Source organism: Ochotona curzoniae, unplaced genomic scaffold (assembly GCF_017591425.1).
Source record: "Ochotona curzoniae isolate NIBS_2020 unplaced genomic scaffold, NIBS_Ocur_1.0 contig_1530, whole genome shotgun sequence".
Classification (NCBI taxonomy): domain Eukaryota; kingdom Metazoa; phylum Chordata; class Mammalia; order Lagomorpha; family Ochotonidae; genus Ochotona; species Ochotona curzoniae.
The window spans coordinates 137,100-152,212 of NW_024465116.1; positions in this window are offsets into that span (position 1 = coordinate 137,100).

Sequence of the window (15,113 nt, forward strand, 5' to 3'; positions counted from 1 at the left end):
TGGGATCAGATGGAACTGCTCGCCGATGCTAAGCCCAAAGAGGGCCGCGCGTGGTTGTCCAGCCACCCAGAAAGAGTCTTCCGAGTGAGCGTGAAGACTGGGTTGCTTCCCAGGAGACAAGCTGGATTGCGCCTGGGGACCCCGGGCGCCATGTGGCCGGGGCTCACGTCCCCGAGCGTCAGCCCCGCCCCTCTTCCCGGCCATGGTTTGGGTCTAGCCACGCCCCTGGCGGCCCCAGCCCGGGGGTGGGATCGGCTGGACCTACTCGCCCACGCTAAGCCCAAAGAGGGCCACTCGGGGTCCAGCTGCCCCAAAGAAGTCTTCTGAGGGAGCGTGATGACTGTGGGTTGCTTCCCAGGAGACAAGCTGGATTGCGCCTGGGGACCCCGGCAGCCATGTGGCCGGGGCTCACGTCCCCGAGCGTCAGCCCCACCCCTCTTCCCAGCCCGGGCTTGGGTCTAGCCACGCCCCTGGCGGCCCCAGCCCGGGGGTTGGATCGGCTGTACCTGCTGGCCGATGCTACCCCAAAGAGGGCCGCACGTGGGGGTCCAGCCGCCCCAAAGCAGTCTTCCAAGGGAGCGTGAAGACTGAGGGTTGCTTCCCAAGAGACAAGCTGGACTGAGCTTGAGGACCCCGGCCGCCATGTGGCCGGGGCTCACGTCCCCGAGCATCAGCCCCACCCCTCTTCCCCTCCAGGGCTTGGGTCTAGCCATGCCCCTGATGGCCCCAGCCCGGGGGTGGGATCGGCTGGACCTGCTCGCCCAAGCTAAGCCCAAAGAGGGCCGCGCGTGTGGGTCCAGCCACCCAGAAACAGTCTTCAGAGGGAGCGTGAAGACTGTGGGTTGCTTCCCAGGAGACCAGCTGGATTGCGCCTGGGGACCCTGGCCGCCATGTGGCCGGGGTTCACTTCCCCGAGCGTCAGCCCCGCCCCTCTTCCCGGCCCGTGCTTGGGTCTAGCCACACCCCTGATGGCCCCAGCCCGGGGGTGGGATCCTCTGGACCTGCTGGCCGACACTAAGCCCAAAGAGGGCCGCGCGTGGGGGTCCAGCCACCCAGAAAGAGTCTTCCGAGTGAGCGTGAAGACTGGGTTGCTTCCCAGGAGACAAGCTGGATTGCGCCTGGGGACCCTGGCCCCCATGTGGCCGGGGCTCACGTCCCCGAGCGTCAGCCCCGCCCCTCTTCCCAGCCAGGGTTTGGGTCTAGCCACACCCCTGGCGGCCCCAGCCCGGGGGTGGGATCGGCTGGACCTGCTCGCCCACGCTAAGCCCAAAGAGGGCGGCGCGTGGGGGTCCAGGCGCCCCGGAACAGTCTTCCGAGGGAGCGTGAAGACTGTGGGTTGCTTCCCAGGAGACAAGTTGGATTGCGCCTGGGGACCCCGGCCGCCATGTGGCCGGGGCTCACGTCCCCGAGCGTCAGCCCCGCCCCTCTTCCCGGCCCGGGCTTGGGTCTAGCCACGCCCCTGATGGCCCCAGCCCGGGGGTGGGATCAGATGGACCTGCTCGCCGATGCTAAGCCCAAAGAGGGCCGCACGTGGGGGTCCAGCCGCCCCAAAACAGTCTTCTGAGGGAGCGTGAAGACTGGGTTGCTTCCCAGGAGACAAGCTTGATTGCGCCTGAGGACGCCGGCCGCCATGTGGCCAGGGCTCAGGTCCCCGAGCGTCAGCCCCGCCCCTCTTCCCAGCCCGGGCTTGGGTCTAGCCACGCCCCTGGCGGCCCCAGCCCGGGGGTGGGATCGGCTGGACCTGCTCGCCCACGCTAAGCCCAAAGAGGGCGGCACGTGGGGGTCCAGCCACCCCGAAACAGTCTTCAGAGGGAGCGTGAAGACTGTGGGTTGCTTCCCAGGAGACAAGCTGGATTGCGCCTGGGGACCCTGGTCCCCATGTGGCCGGGGCTCACGTCCCCGAGCATCAGCCCCTCCCTCTTCCAGGCCCGGGCTTGGGTCTAGCCACGCCCCTGATGGCCCCAGCCCGGGGGTGGGATCCTCTGGACCTGCTGGCCGACACTAAGCCCAAAGAGGGCCACGCATGGGGGTGCACCGTCCCCGAAACAGTCTTCCGAGGGAGCGTGAAGACTGTGGGTTGCTTCCCAAGAGCAAGCTGGATTGCGCCTGGGGACCCCGGCCGCCATGTGGCCGGGGCTCACGTCCCCGAGCGTCAGCCCCGCCCCTCTTCTCGGCCCGGGCTTGGGTCTAGCCACGCCCCTGGCGGCCCCAGCCCGGGGGTGGGATCAGCTGGACCTGCTCGCCGACACATAGCCCAAAGAGGGCCGCACGTGCGGGTCCAGCCGCCATGAAACTGTTTTCCGAGGGAGCGTGAAGACTGTGGGTTGCTTCCCAGGAGACAAGCTGGAATGCACTTGGGGACCCCAGCCGCCATGTTGCTGGGGCTCAGGTCCCAGAGCGTCAGCCCCGCCCCTCTTCGCGGCCCGGGCTTGGGTCTAACCACGCCCCTGGCGGCCCCAGCCCGGGGGTGGGATCGGCTGGACCTGCTCGCACACACTAAGCCCAAAGAGGGCCCCACATGGGAGTGCACCCTCCCCGAAACAGTCTTCTGAGGGAGCGTGAAGACTGTGGGTTGCTTCCCAAGAGACAAGCTGGATTGCGCTTGAGGACCCCGGCCGCCATGTGGCCGGGGCTCACGTCCCCGAGCATCAGCCCCACCCCTCTTCCCGGCCAGGGCTTGGGTCTAGCCATGCCCCTGATGGCCCCAGCCCAGGGGTGGGATCGGCTGGACCTGCTCGCCCAGGCTAAGCCCAAAGAGGGCACCGCATGGTGGTCCAGCCGCCCCAAAACAGTCTTCTGAGGGAGCGTGAAGACTGTGGGTTGCTTCCCAGGAGACAAGCTGGATTGCGCCTGGGGACCCCGGCCTCCATGTGGCCGGGGCTCACGTCCCCAAAAGTCAGCCCCGCCCCTCTTCCCGGCCCGGGCTTGGGACTAGCCACGCCCCTGTCGGCCCCAGCCCGGGGGTGGGATCAGATGGACCTGCTCGCCGATGCTAAGCCCAAAGAGGGCCGCACGTGGGGGTCCAGCCGCCATGACACTGTCTTCCGAGGGAGCGTGAAGACTGTGGGTTGCTTCCCAGGAGACAAGCTGGATTGCGCCTGAGGACCCCGGCCGCCATGTGGCCGGGGCTCAAGTCCCCAAGCGTCAGCCCCGCCCCTCTTCCCGGCCAGGGCTTGGGTCTAGCCACGCCCCTGGCGGCCCCAGCCCGGGGGTGGTATCGGCTGGACCTGCTCGCCCAAGCTAAGCCCAAAGAGGGCCGCGCGTGGGGGTCCAGCCACCCAGAAACAGTCTTCAGAGGGAGCGTGAAGACTGTGGGTTGCTTCCCAGGAGACAAGCTGGATTGCGCCTGGGGACCTTGGCCGCCATGTGGCCGGGGTTCACTTCCCCGAGCCTCAGCCCCGCCCCTCTTCCCGGCCCGTGCTTGGGTCTAGCCACGCCCCTGATGGCCCCAGCCCGGGGGTGGGATCCTCTGGACCTGCTGGTCGACACTAAGCCCAAAGAGGGCCGCGCGTGGGGGTCCAGCCACCCAGAAAGAGTCTTCCGAGTGAGCGTGAAGACTGGGTTGCTTCCCAGGAGACAAGCTGGATTGCGCCTGGGGACCCCGGCCGCCATGTGGCCGGGGCTCACGTCCCCGAGCGTCAGCCCCGCCCCTCTTCCCGGCCAGGGTTTGGGTCTAGCCACGCCCCTGGCGGCCCCACGCCCGGGGGTGGGATCGGCTGGACCTGCTCGCCAACACTAAGCCCAAAGAGGGCGGCGCGTGGGGGTCCAGGCGCCCCAAAACAGTCTTCCAAGGGAGCGTGAAGACTGTGGGTTGCTTCCCAGGAGACAAGCTGGATTGCGCCTGGGGACCCTGGCCGCCATGTGGCCGGGGCTCACGTCCCCGAGCGTCAGCCCCGCCCCTCTTCCCAGCCCGGGCTTGGGTCTAGCTACGCCCCTGGCGGCCCCAGCCCGGGGGTGGGATCGGCTGTACGTGCTGGCCGATGGTACCCCAAAGAGGGCCGCGCGTGGGGGTCCAGCCGCCCCAAAGCAGTCTTCCAAGGGAGCGTGAAGACTGTGGGTTGCTTCCCAGGAGACAAGCTGGATTGCGCCTGGGGACCCTGGCCGCCATGTAGCCGGGGTTCACTTCCCCGAGCGTCAGCCCCGCCCCTCTTCCCGGCCCGTGCTTGGGTCTAGCCACGCCCCTGATGGCCCCAGCCCGGGGGTGGGATCGGCTGGACCTGCTCGCACACAATAAGCCCAAAGAGGGCCCCACATGGGAGTGCACCCTCCCCGAAACAGTCTTCCGAGGGAGCGTGAAGACTGTGGGTTGCTTCCCAAGAGACAAGCTGGATTGCGCTTGAGGACCCCGGCCGCCATGTGGCCGGGGCTCACGTCCCCGAGCATCAGCCCCACCCCTCTTCCCCTCCAGGTCTTGGGTCTAGCCATGCCCCTGATGGCCCCAGCCCGGGGGTGGGATCAGATGGACCTGCTGGCCGACACTAAGCCCAAAGAGGGCCGCGCGTGGGGGTCCAGCCACCCCGAAACAGTCTTCAGAGGGAGCGTGAAGACTGTGGGTTGCTTCCGAGGAGACAAGCTGGATTGCGCCTGGGGACACTGGTCCCCATGTGGCCGGGGCTCACGTCCCCGAGCATCAGCCCCGCCCTCTTCCAGGCCCGGGCTTGGGTCTAGCCAAGCCCCTGATGGCCCCAGCCCGGGGGTGGGATCCTCTGGACCTGCTGGCCGACACTAAGCCCAAAGAGGGCCACGCATGGGGGTGCACGGTCCCCGAAACAGTCTTCTGAGGGAGCGTGAAGACTGTGGGTTGCTTCCCAGGAGACAAGCTGGATTGCGCCTGGGGACCCCGGCCTCCATGTGGCCGGGGCTCACGTCCCCAAAAGTCAGCCCCGCCCCTCTTCCCGGCCCGGGCTTGGGTCTAGCCACGCCCCTGTCGGCCCCAGCCCAGGGGTGGGATCAGATGGACCTGCTCGCCGATGCTAAGCCCAAAGAGGGCCGCACGTGGGGGTCCAGCCGCCATGACACTGTCTTCCGAGGGAGCGTGAAGACTGTGGGTTGCTTCCCAGGAGACAAGCTGGATTGCGCCTGAGGACCCCGGCCGCCATGTGGCCGGGGCTCACGTCCCCAAGCGTCAGCCCCGCCCCTCTTCCCGGCCAGGGCTTGGGTCTAGCCACGCCCCTGGCGGCCCCAGCCCGGGGGTGGTATCGGCTGGACCTGCTCGCCCAAGCTAAGCCCAAAGAGGGCCGCGCGTGGGGGTCCAGCCACCCAGAAACAGTCTTCAGAGGGAGCGTGAAGACTGTGGGTTGCTTCCCAGGAGACAAGCTGGATTGCGCCTGGGGACCTTGGCCGCCATGTGGCCGGGGTTCACTTCCCCGAGCCTCAGCCCCGCCCCTCTTCCCGGCCCGTGCTTGGGTCTAGCCACGCCCCTGATGGCCCCAGCCCGGGGGTGGGATCCTCTGGACCTGCTGGCCGACACTAAGCCCAAAGAGGGCCGTGCGTGGGGGTCCAGCCACCCATAAAGAGTCTTCCGAGTGAGCGTGAAGACTGGGTTGCTTCCAAGGAGACAAGCTGGATTGCGCCTGGGGACCCTGGCCGCCATGTGGCCGGGGCTCACATCCCCGAGCGTCAGCCCCGCCCCTCTTCCCAGCCCGGGCTTGGGTCTAGCTACGCCCCTGGCGGCCCCAGCCCGGGCGTGGGATCGGCTGTACGTGCTGGCCGATGGTACCCCAAAGAGGGCCGCGCGTGGGGGTCCAGCCGCCCCAAAGCAGTCTTCCAAGGGAGCGTGAAGACTGTGGGTTGCTTCCCAGGAGACAAGCTGGATTGCGCCTGGGGACCCTGGTCCCCATGTGGCCGGGGCTAACATCCCCAAGCATCAGCCCCGCCCCTCTTCCCGGCCAGGGCTTGGGTCTAGCCACGCCCCTGGCGGCCCCAGCCCGGGGGTGGGATCGGCTGGACCTGCTCTCCCACGCTAATCCCAAAGAGGGCCGCGCGTGGGGGTCCAGCCACCCAGAAACAGTCTTCAGAGGGAGCGTGAAGACTGTGGGTTGCTTCCCAGGAGACAAGCTGGATTGCGCCTGGGGACCCTGGCCGCCATGTAGCCGGGGTTCACTTCCCCGAGCGTCAGCCCCGCCCCTCTTCCCGGCCCGTGCTTGGGTCTAGCCACGCCCCTGATGGCCCCAGCCCGGGGGTGGGATCCTCTGGACCTGCTGGCCGACACTAAGCCCAAAGAGGGCCGCGCGTGGGGGTCCAGCAACCCAGAAAGAGTCTTCCGAGTGAGCGTGAAGACTGGGTTGCTTCCCAGGAGACAAGCTGGATTGCGCCTGGGGACCCCGGCCGCCATGTGGCCGGGGCTCACGTCCCCGAGCGTCAGCCCCGCCCCTCTTCCCGGCCAGGGTTTGGGTCTAGCCACGCCCCTGGCGGCCCCAGCCCGGGGGTGGGATCGGCTGGACCTGCTCGCCCACGCAAATCCCAAAGAGGGCGGCGCGTGGGGGTCCAGGCGCCCCGAAACAGTCTTCTGAGGGAGCGTGAAGACTGTGGGTTGCTTCCCAGGAGACAAGCTGGATTGCGCCTGGGGACCCCGGCCGCCATGTGGCCGGGGCTCACGTCCAAGAGCGTCAGCCCCACCCCTCTTCCCGGCCCGGGCTTGGGTCTAGCCACGCCCCTGGCGGCCCCAGCCCGGGGGTGGTATCGGCTGTACGTGCTGGCCGATGCTACCCCAAAGAGGGCCGCACATGGGGGTCCAGCCGCCCCAAAGCAGTCTTCCAAGGGAGCGTGAAGACTGTGGGTTGCTTCCCAGGAGACAAGCTGGATTGCGCCTGGGGACCCTGGTCCCCATGTGGCCGGGGCTAACGTCCCCGAGCATCAGCCCCGCCCCTCTTCCCGGCCAGGGCTTGGGTCTAGCCACGCACCTGTTGGCCCCAGCCCGGGGGTGGGATCGGCTGGACCTGCTCGCCCACGCTAAGCCCAAAGAGGGCCGCGCGTGGGGGTCCAGCCGCCCTGTAACAGTCTTCTGAGGGAGCGTGAAGACTGGGTTGCTTCCCAGGAGACAAGCTGGATTGCGCCTGGGGACCCCGGCCGCCATGTGGCCGGGGCTCACGTCACCGAGCGTCAGCCCCGCCCCTCTTCCCGGCCCGGGCTTGGGTCTAGCCACGCCCCTGGCGGCCCAAGCCCGGGGGTGGGATCGGCTGGACATGCTTGCCGACACTAAGCCCAAAGAGGGCCGCGCGTGGGGGTCCAGCCACCCAGAAACAGTCTTCCGAGGGAGCGTGAAGACTGGGTTGCTTCCCAGGAGACAAGCTGGATTGCGCCTGGGGACCCCGGCCGCCATGTGGCCGGGGCTCACGTCCCCAAATGTCAGCCCCGCCCCTCTTCCCGGCCCGGGCTTGGGTCTAGCCACGCCCCTGGCGGCCCCAGCCCGGGGGTGGGATCGGCTGGACCTGCTCGCCCACGCTAAGCACAAAGAGGGCCGCGCGTGTGGGTCCAGCCACCCTGTAACTGTCTTCTGAGGGAGCGTGACGACTGTGGGTTGCTTCCCAGGAGACAAGCTGGATTGCGCCTGGGGACCCCGGCCACCATGTGGCCGGGGCTCACGTCCAAGAGCGTCAGCCCCGCCCCTCTTCCCGGCCCAGGCTTGGGTCTAGCCACGCCCCTGGCGGCCCCAGCCCGGGGGTGGGATCGGCTGGACCTGCTCGCCGACACTAAGCCCAAAGAGGGCCCCGCGTGGGGGTCCAGCCGCCCCAAAACAGTCTTCTGAGGGAGCGTGAAGACTGTGGGTTGCTTCCCAGGAGACAAGCTGGATTGCGCATGGGGACCCTGGCCGCCATGTGGCCGGGGCTCACGTCCAAGAGCGTCAGCCCCGCCCCTCTTCCCGGCCTAGGCTTGGGTCTAGCCACGCCCCTGGCGGCCCCAGCCCGGGGGTGGGATCGGCTGTACCTACTCGCCCATGCTAAGCCCAAAGAGGGCCGCGCGTTGGGGTCCAGCCTCCATGAAACTGTCTTCCGAGGGAGCGTGAAGACTGTGGGTTGCTTCCCAGGAGACAAGCTGGATTGCGCCTGGGGACCCTGGCCGCCATGTGGCCGGGGCTCACATCCAAGAGCGTCAGCCCCGCCCCTCTTCCCGGCCCGGGCTTGGGTCTAGCCACGCACCTGATGGCCCCAGCCCGGGGGTGGGATCAGATGGACCTGCTCGCCGATGCTAAGCCCAAAGAGGGCCGCACGTGGGGGTCCAGCCGCCCCAAAACAGTCTTCTGAGGGAGCGTGAAGACTGTGGGTTGCTTCCCAGGAGACAAGCTGGATTGCGCCTGGGGACCCCGGCCGCCATGTGGCCGGGGCTCACGTCCCCAAAAGTCAGCCCCGCCCCTCTTCCCGGCCCGGGCTTGGGTCTAGCCACGCCCCTGGCGGCCCCAGCCCAGGGGTGGGATCAGATGGACCTGCTCGCAGATGCTAAGCCCAAAGAGGGCCGCACCTGGGGGTCCAGCCGCAATGATACTGTCTTCCGAGGGAGCGTGAAGACTGTGGGTTGCTTCCCAGGAGACAAGCTCAATTGCGTCTGGGGACACTGACAGCCATGTGGCCGGGGCTCACGTCCAAGAGCATCAGCCCCGACCCTCTTCCCGGCCCGGGCTTAGGTCTAGCCACGCCCCTGGCGGCCCCAGCCCGGGGGTGGGATCAGATGGACCTGCTCGCCCACGCTAAGCCCAAAGAGGGCCGCGCGCAGGGGTCCAGCCGCCCTGTAACAGTCTTCTGAGGGACCGTGAAGACTGTGGGTTGCTTCCCAGGAGACAAGCTGGATTGCGCCTGGGGACCCCGGCCGCCATGTGGCCGGGGCTCACGTCACTGAGCGTCAGCCCCGCCCCTCTTCCCGGCCAGGGCTTGGGTCTAGCCACGCCCCTGGCGGCCCCAGCCCGGGGGTGTGATCGGCTGGACCTGCTCGCCCAAGCTAAGCCCAAAGAGGGCCGCGCGTGGGGGTCCAGCCACCCAGAAACAGTCTTCCGAGGGAGCGTGAAGACTGGGTTGCTTCCCAGGAGACAAGCTGGATTGCGCCTGGGGACCCCGGCCGCCATGTGGCCGGGGCTCACGTCCCCAAAAGTCAGCCCCGCCCCTCTTCCCGGCCCGGGCTTGGGTCTAGCCACGCCCCTGATGGCCCCAGCCCGGGGGTGGGATCGGCTGGACCTGCTCGCCCACGCTAAGCCCAAAGAGGGCCGCGCGTGTGGGTCCAGCCACCCTGTAACTGTCTTCTGAGGGAGCGTGAAGACTGTGGGTTGCTTCCCAGGAGACAAGCTGGATTGCGCCTGGGGACCCTGGCCACCATGTGACCGGGGCTCACGTCCCCGAGCGTCAGCCCCGCCCCTCTTCCTGGCCCGGGCTAGGGTCTAGCCACGCCCCTGGCGGCCCCAGCCCGGGGGTGGGATCGGCTGGACCTGCTCGCCGACACTAAGCCCAAAGAGGGCCCCGCATGGGGGTCCAGCCGCCCCAAAACAGTCTTCTGAGGGAGCGTGAAGACTGTGGGTTGCTTCCCAGGAGACAAGCTGGATTGCGCCTGGGGACCCTGACCCCCATGTGACCGGGGCTCACGTCCCCGAGCATCAGCCCCGCCCCTCTTCCCGGCCAGGGCTTGGGTCTAGCTACGCCCCTGGCGGCCCCAGCCCGGGGGTGGGATCAGATGGACCTACTCGCCCATGCTAAGCCCAAAGAGGGCCGCGCGTGGGGGTCCAGCCGCCCCAAAACAGTCTTCTGAGGGAGCGTGAAGACTTGGTTGCTTCCCATGAGACAAGCTGGATTGCGCCTGAGGACCCCGGCCGCCATGTGGCCAGGGCTCACATCCAAGAGCGTCAGCCCCGCCCCTCTTCCCAGCCCGGGCTTGGGTCTAGCCACGCCCCTGGCGGCCCCAGGCCGGGGGTGGGATCGGCTGGACCTGCTCGCCCACGCTTAGCCCAAAGAGGGCGGCGCGTGGGGGTCCAGGCGCCCCGAAACAGTCTTCCAAGGGAGCGTGAAGACTGTGGGTTGCTTCCCAGGAGACAAGCTGGATTGCGCCTGGGGACCCTGGTCCCCATGTGGCCGGGGCTAACGTCCCCGAGCATCAGCCCCGCCCCTCTTCCCGGCCAGGGCTTGGGTCTAGCCAGGCCCTTGGCAGCCCCAGCCCGGGGGTGGGATCGGCTGGACCTGCTCGCCCACGCTAAGCCCAAAGAGGGCGGCGCGTGGGGGTCCAGCCGCAACAAAACAGTCTTCCGAGGGAGCGTGAAGACTGTGGGTTGCTTCCCAAGAGACAAGCTGGATTGCGCCTGGGGACCCCGGCCGCCATGTGGCCGGGGCTCACGTCCCCGAGCGTCAGCCCTGCCCTCTTCCCGGCCCGGGCTTGGGTCTAGCCACGCCCCTGACAGCCACAGCCCGGGGGTGGGATCGGCTGGACCTGCTCGTCGACACATAGCCCAAAGAGGGCAACGCGCAGGGGTCCAGGCGCCCCAAAACAGTCTTCCGAGGGAGCGTGAAGACTGTGGGTTGCTTCCCAGGAGACCAGCTGGATTGCGCCTGGGGACCCCGGCCGCCATGTGGCCGGGGTTCACTTCCCCGAGCGTCAGCCCCGCCCCTCTTCCCGGCCCGGGCTTGGGTCTAGCCACGCCCCTGGCGGCCCCAGCCCGGGGGTGGGATCGGCTGGACCTGCTCGCCGACACTAAGCCCAAAGAGGGCCCCGCATGGGGGTCCAGCCGCCCCAAAACAGTCTTCTGAGGGAGCGTGAAGACTGTGGGTTGCTTCCCAGGAGACAAGCTGGATTGCGCCTGGGGACCCTGACCCCCATGTGACCGGGGCTCACGTCCCCGAGCGTCAGCCCCGCCCCTCTTCCTGGCCCGGGCTAGGGTCTAGCCACGCCCCTGGCGGCCCCAGCCCGGGGGTGGGATCGGCTGTACCTACTCGCCCATGCTAAGCCCAAAGAGGGCCGCATGTGGGGGTCCAGCCTCCATGAAACTGTCTTCCGAGGGATTGTGAAGACTGTGGGTTGCTTCCCAGGAGACAAGCTGGATTGCGCCTGGGGACCCTGGCCGCCATGTGGCCGGGGCTCACGTCCCCGAGCATCAGCCCCGCCCCTCTTCCCGGCCAGGGCTTGGGTCTAGCCACGCCCCTGTCGGCCCCAGCCCGGGGGTGGGATCAGATGGACCTGCTCGCCCATGCTAAGCCCAAAGAGGGCCGCACGTGTGGATCCAGCCGCCCCAAAACAGTCTTCTGAGGGAGCGTGAAGACTGTGGGTTGCTTCCCAGGAGACAAGCTGGATTGAGCCTGAGGACGCCGGCCGCCATGTGGCCGGGGCTCACGTCCCCAAGCGTCAGCCCCGCCCCTCTTCCCGGCCCGGGCTTGGGTCTAGACACGCCCCTGGCGTCCCCAGCCCGGGGGTGGGATCGGCTGGACCTGCTCGCACACGCTAAGCCCAAAGAGGGCCGCACATGGGGGTCCAGCCACCCTGTAACAGTCTTCTGAGGGACCGTGAAGACTGTGGGTTGCTTCCCAGGAGACAAGCTGGATTGCGCCTGGGGACCCTGACCCCCATGTGGCCAGGGCTCACGTCCCCGAGCATCAGCCCCGCCCCTCTTCCCGGCCCGGGCTTGGGTCTAGCCACGCACCTGGCGGCCCCAGCCCGGGGGTGGGATCGGCTTGACCTGCTCGCCCACGCTAAGCCCAAAGAGGGCCGCGCGTGGGGGTCCAGCCGCCCCGAAACAGTCTTCTGAGCGAGCGTGAAGACTGTGGGTTGCTTCCCAAGAGACAAGCTGGATTGCGCCTGGGGACCCCGGCCGCCATGTGGCCGGGGCTAACGTCCCCGAGCGTCAGCCCTGCCCTCTTCCAGGCCCGGGCTTGGGTCTAGCCACGCCCCTGACAGCCCCAGCCCGGGGGTGGGATCGGCTGGACCTGCTCGTCGACACATAGCCCAAAGAGGGCGGCGCGTGGGGGTCCAGCCTCACCAAAACAGTCTTCCGAGGGAGCGTGAAGAGTGTGGGTTGCTTCCCAGGAGACAAGCTGGATTGCGCCTGGGGACCCCGGCCGCCATGTGGCCAGGGTTCGCTTCCCTGAGCGTCAGCCCCGCCCCTCTTCCCGGCCCGGGCTTGGGTCTAGCCACGCCCCTGATGGCCACAGCCCGGGGGTGGGATCGGCTGGACCTGCTCGCCCACGCTTAGCCCAAAGAGGGCCGCTCGTGGGGGTCCAGCCGCCCCAAAACAGTCTTCTGAGGGAGCGTGAAGACTGTGGGTTGCTTCCCAGGAGACAAGCTGGATTGTGCCTGGGGACACTGACAGCCATGTGGCCGGGGCTCACGTCCAAGAGCATCAGCCCCGCCCCTCTTCCCGGCCCAGGCTTAGGTCTAGCCACGCCCCTGGCGGCCCCAGCCCGGGGGTGGGATCAGATGGACCTGCTCGCCCACGCTAAGCCCAAAGAGGGCCGCGCGTAGGGGTCCAGCCGCCCTGTAACAGTCTTCTGAGGGACCGTGAAGACTGTGGGTGGCTTCCCAGGAGACAAGCTGGATTGCGCCTGGGGACCCCGGCCGCCATGTGGCCGGGGCTCACGTCCCCAAGCGTCAGCCCCGCCCCTCTTCCCGGCCCTGGCTTGGGTGTAGCCATGCCCTTGGCGGCCCCAGCCCGGGGGTGGGATCGGCTGGACCTGCTCGCCCAAGCTAAGCCCAAAGAGGGCCGCGCATGGGGGTCCAGCCACCCCGAAACAGTCTTCAGAGGGAGCGTGAAGACTGTGGGTTGCTTCCCAGGAGACAAGCTGGATTGCGCCTGGGGACCCTGACCCCCATGTGGCCGGGGCTCACGTCCCCGAGCATCAGCCCCGCCCTCTTCCAGGCCCGGGCTTGGGTCTAGCCACGCCCCTGATGGCCCCAGCCCGGGGGTGGGATCCTCTGGACCTGCTGGCCGACGCTAAGCCCAAAGAGGGCCACGCATGGGGGTGCACCGTCCCCGAAACAGTCTTCCGAGGGAGCGTGAAGACTGTGGGTTGCTTCCCAAGAGACAAGCTGGATTGCGCCTGAGGACCCCGGCCTCCATGTGGCCGGGGCTCACGTCCCCGAGCGTCAGCCCCGCCCCTCTTCCCGGCCATGGCTTGGGTCTAGCCACGCCCCTGGCGGCCCCAGCCCGGGGGTGGGATCGGCTGGACCTGCTCGCCCAAGCTAAGCCCAAAGAGGGCCGCGCGTGGGGGTCCAGCCGCCCCAAAACAGTCTTCAGAGGGAGCGTGAAGACTATGGGTTGCTTCCCAGGAGACAAGCTGGAATGCACCTGGGGACCCCGGCCGCCATGTGGCCGGGGCTCACGTCCCCAAAAGTCAGCCCCGCCCCTCTTCCCGGCCCGGGCTTGGGTCTAGCCACGCCCCTGACGGCCCCAGCCCGGGGGTGGGATCAGATGGACCTGCTTGCCGACACATAGTCCAAAGATTGCAACGCACGGGGGTCCAGCCGCCCCGAAACAGTCTTCCAAGGGAGCGTGAAGACTGTGGGTTGCTTCCCAGGAGACAAGCTGGATTGCGCCTGGGGACCCTGGCCGCCATGTGGCCGGGACTCACGTCCCAGAGCATCAGCCCCGCCCCTCTTCCCGGCCCGGGCTTGGGTCTAGCCACGCCCCTGATGGCCCCAGCCCGGGGGTGGGATTGGCTGGACCTGCTCGCCGACACTAAGGCCATAGTGGGCCGCACGTGGGGGTCCAGCCGCCCCAAAACACTCTTCTGAGGGAGCGTGAAGACTGTGGGTTGCTTCCCAGGAGACAAGCTGGATTGCGCCTGGGGACCCTGACCCCCATGTGACCGGGGCTCACGTCCCCGAGCGTCAGCCCCGCCCCTCTTCCTGGCCCGGGCTAGGGTCTAGCCACGCCCCTGGCGGCCCCAGCCCGGGGGTGGGATCGGCTGTACCTACTCGCCCATGCTAAGCCCAAAGAGGGCCGCATGTGGGGGTCCAGCCACCCCAAAACACGCTTCTGAGGGAGCGTGAAGACTGTGGGTTGCTTCCCAGGAGACAAGCTGGATTGCGCCTGGGGACCCTGGCCGCCATGTGGCCGGGGCTCACGTCCCCGAGCATCAGCCCTGCCCCTCTTCCCGGCCAGGGCTTGGGTCTAGCTACGCCCCTGGCGGCCCCAGCCCGGGGGTGGGATCAGATGGACCTGCTCGCCGATGCTAAGCCCAAAGAGGGCCGCGCGTGGGGGTCCAGCCGCCCCAAAACAGTCTTCTGAGGGAGCGTGAAGACTGGGTTGCTTCCCATGAGACAAGCTGGATTGCGCCTGAGGACCCCGGCCGCCATGTGGCCAGGGCTCACGTCCAAGAGCGTCAGCCCCGCCCCTCTTCCCAGCCCGGGCTTGGGTCTAGCCACGCCCCTGGCGGCCCCAGCCCGGGGGTGGGATCCTCTGGACCTGCTGGCCGACACTAAGCCCAAAGAGGGCGGCGCGTGGGGGTCCAGGCGCCCCGAAACAGTCTTCCAAGGGAGCGTGAAGACTGTGGGTTGCTTCCCAGGAGACAAGCTGGATTGCGCCTGGGGACCCTGGTCCCCATGTGGCCGGGGCTAACGTCCCCGAGCATCAGCCCCGCCCCTCTTCCCGGCCAGGGCTTGGGTCTAGCCACGCCCCTGGCAGCCCCAGCCCGGGGGTGGGATCGGCTGGACCTGCTCGCCCACGCTAAGCCCAAAGAGGGCGGCGCGTGGGGGTCCAGCCGCAACAAAACAGTCTTCCGAGGGAGCGTGAAGACTGTGGGTTGCTTCCCAAGAGACAAGCTGGATTGCGCCTGGGGACCCCGGCCGCCATGTGGCCGGGGCTCACGTCCCCGAGCGTCAGCCCTGCCCTCTTCCAGGCCCGGGCTTGGGTCTAGCCACGCCCCTGACAGCCACAGCCCGGGGGTGGGATCGGCTGGACCTGCTCGTCGACACATAGCCCAAAGAGGGCAACGCGCAGGGGTCCAGGCGCCCCAAAACAGTCTTCCGAGGGAGCGTGAAGACTGTGGGTTGCTTCCCAGGAGACCAGCTGGATTGCGCCTGGGGACCCCGGCCGCCATGTGGCCGGGGTTCACTTCCCCGAGCGTCAGCCCCGCCCCTCTTCCCGGCCCGGGCTTGGGTCTAGCCACGCCCCTGGCGGCCCCAGCCCGGGGGTGGGATCGGCTGGACCTGCT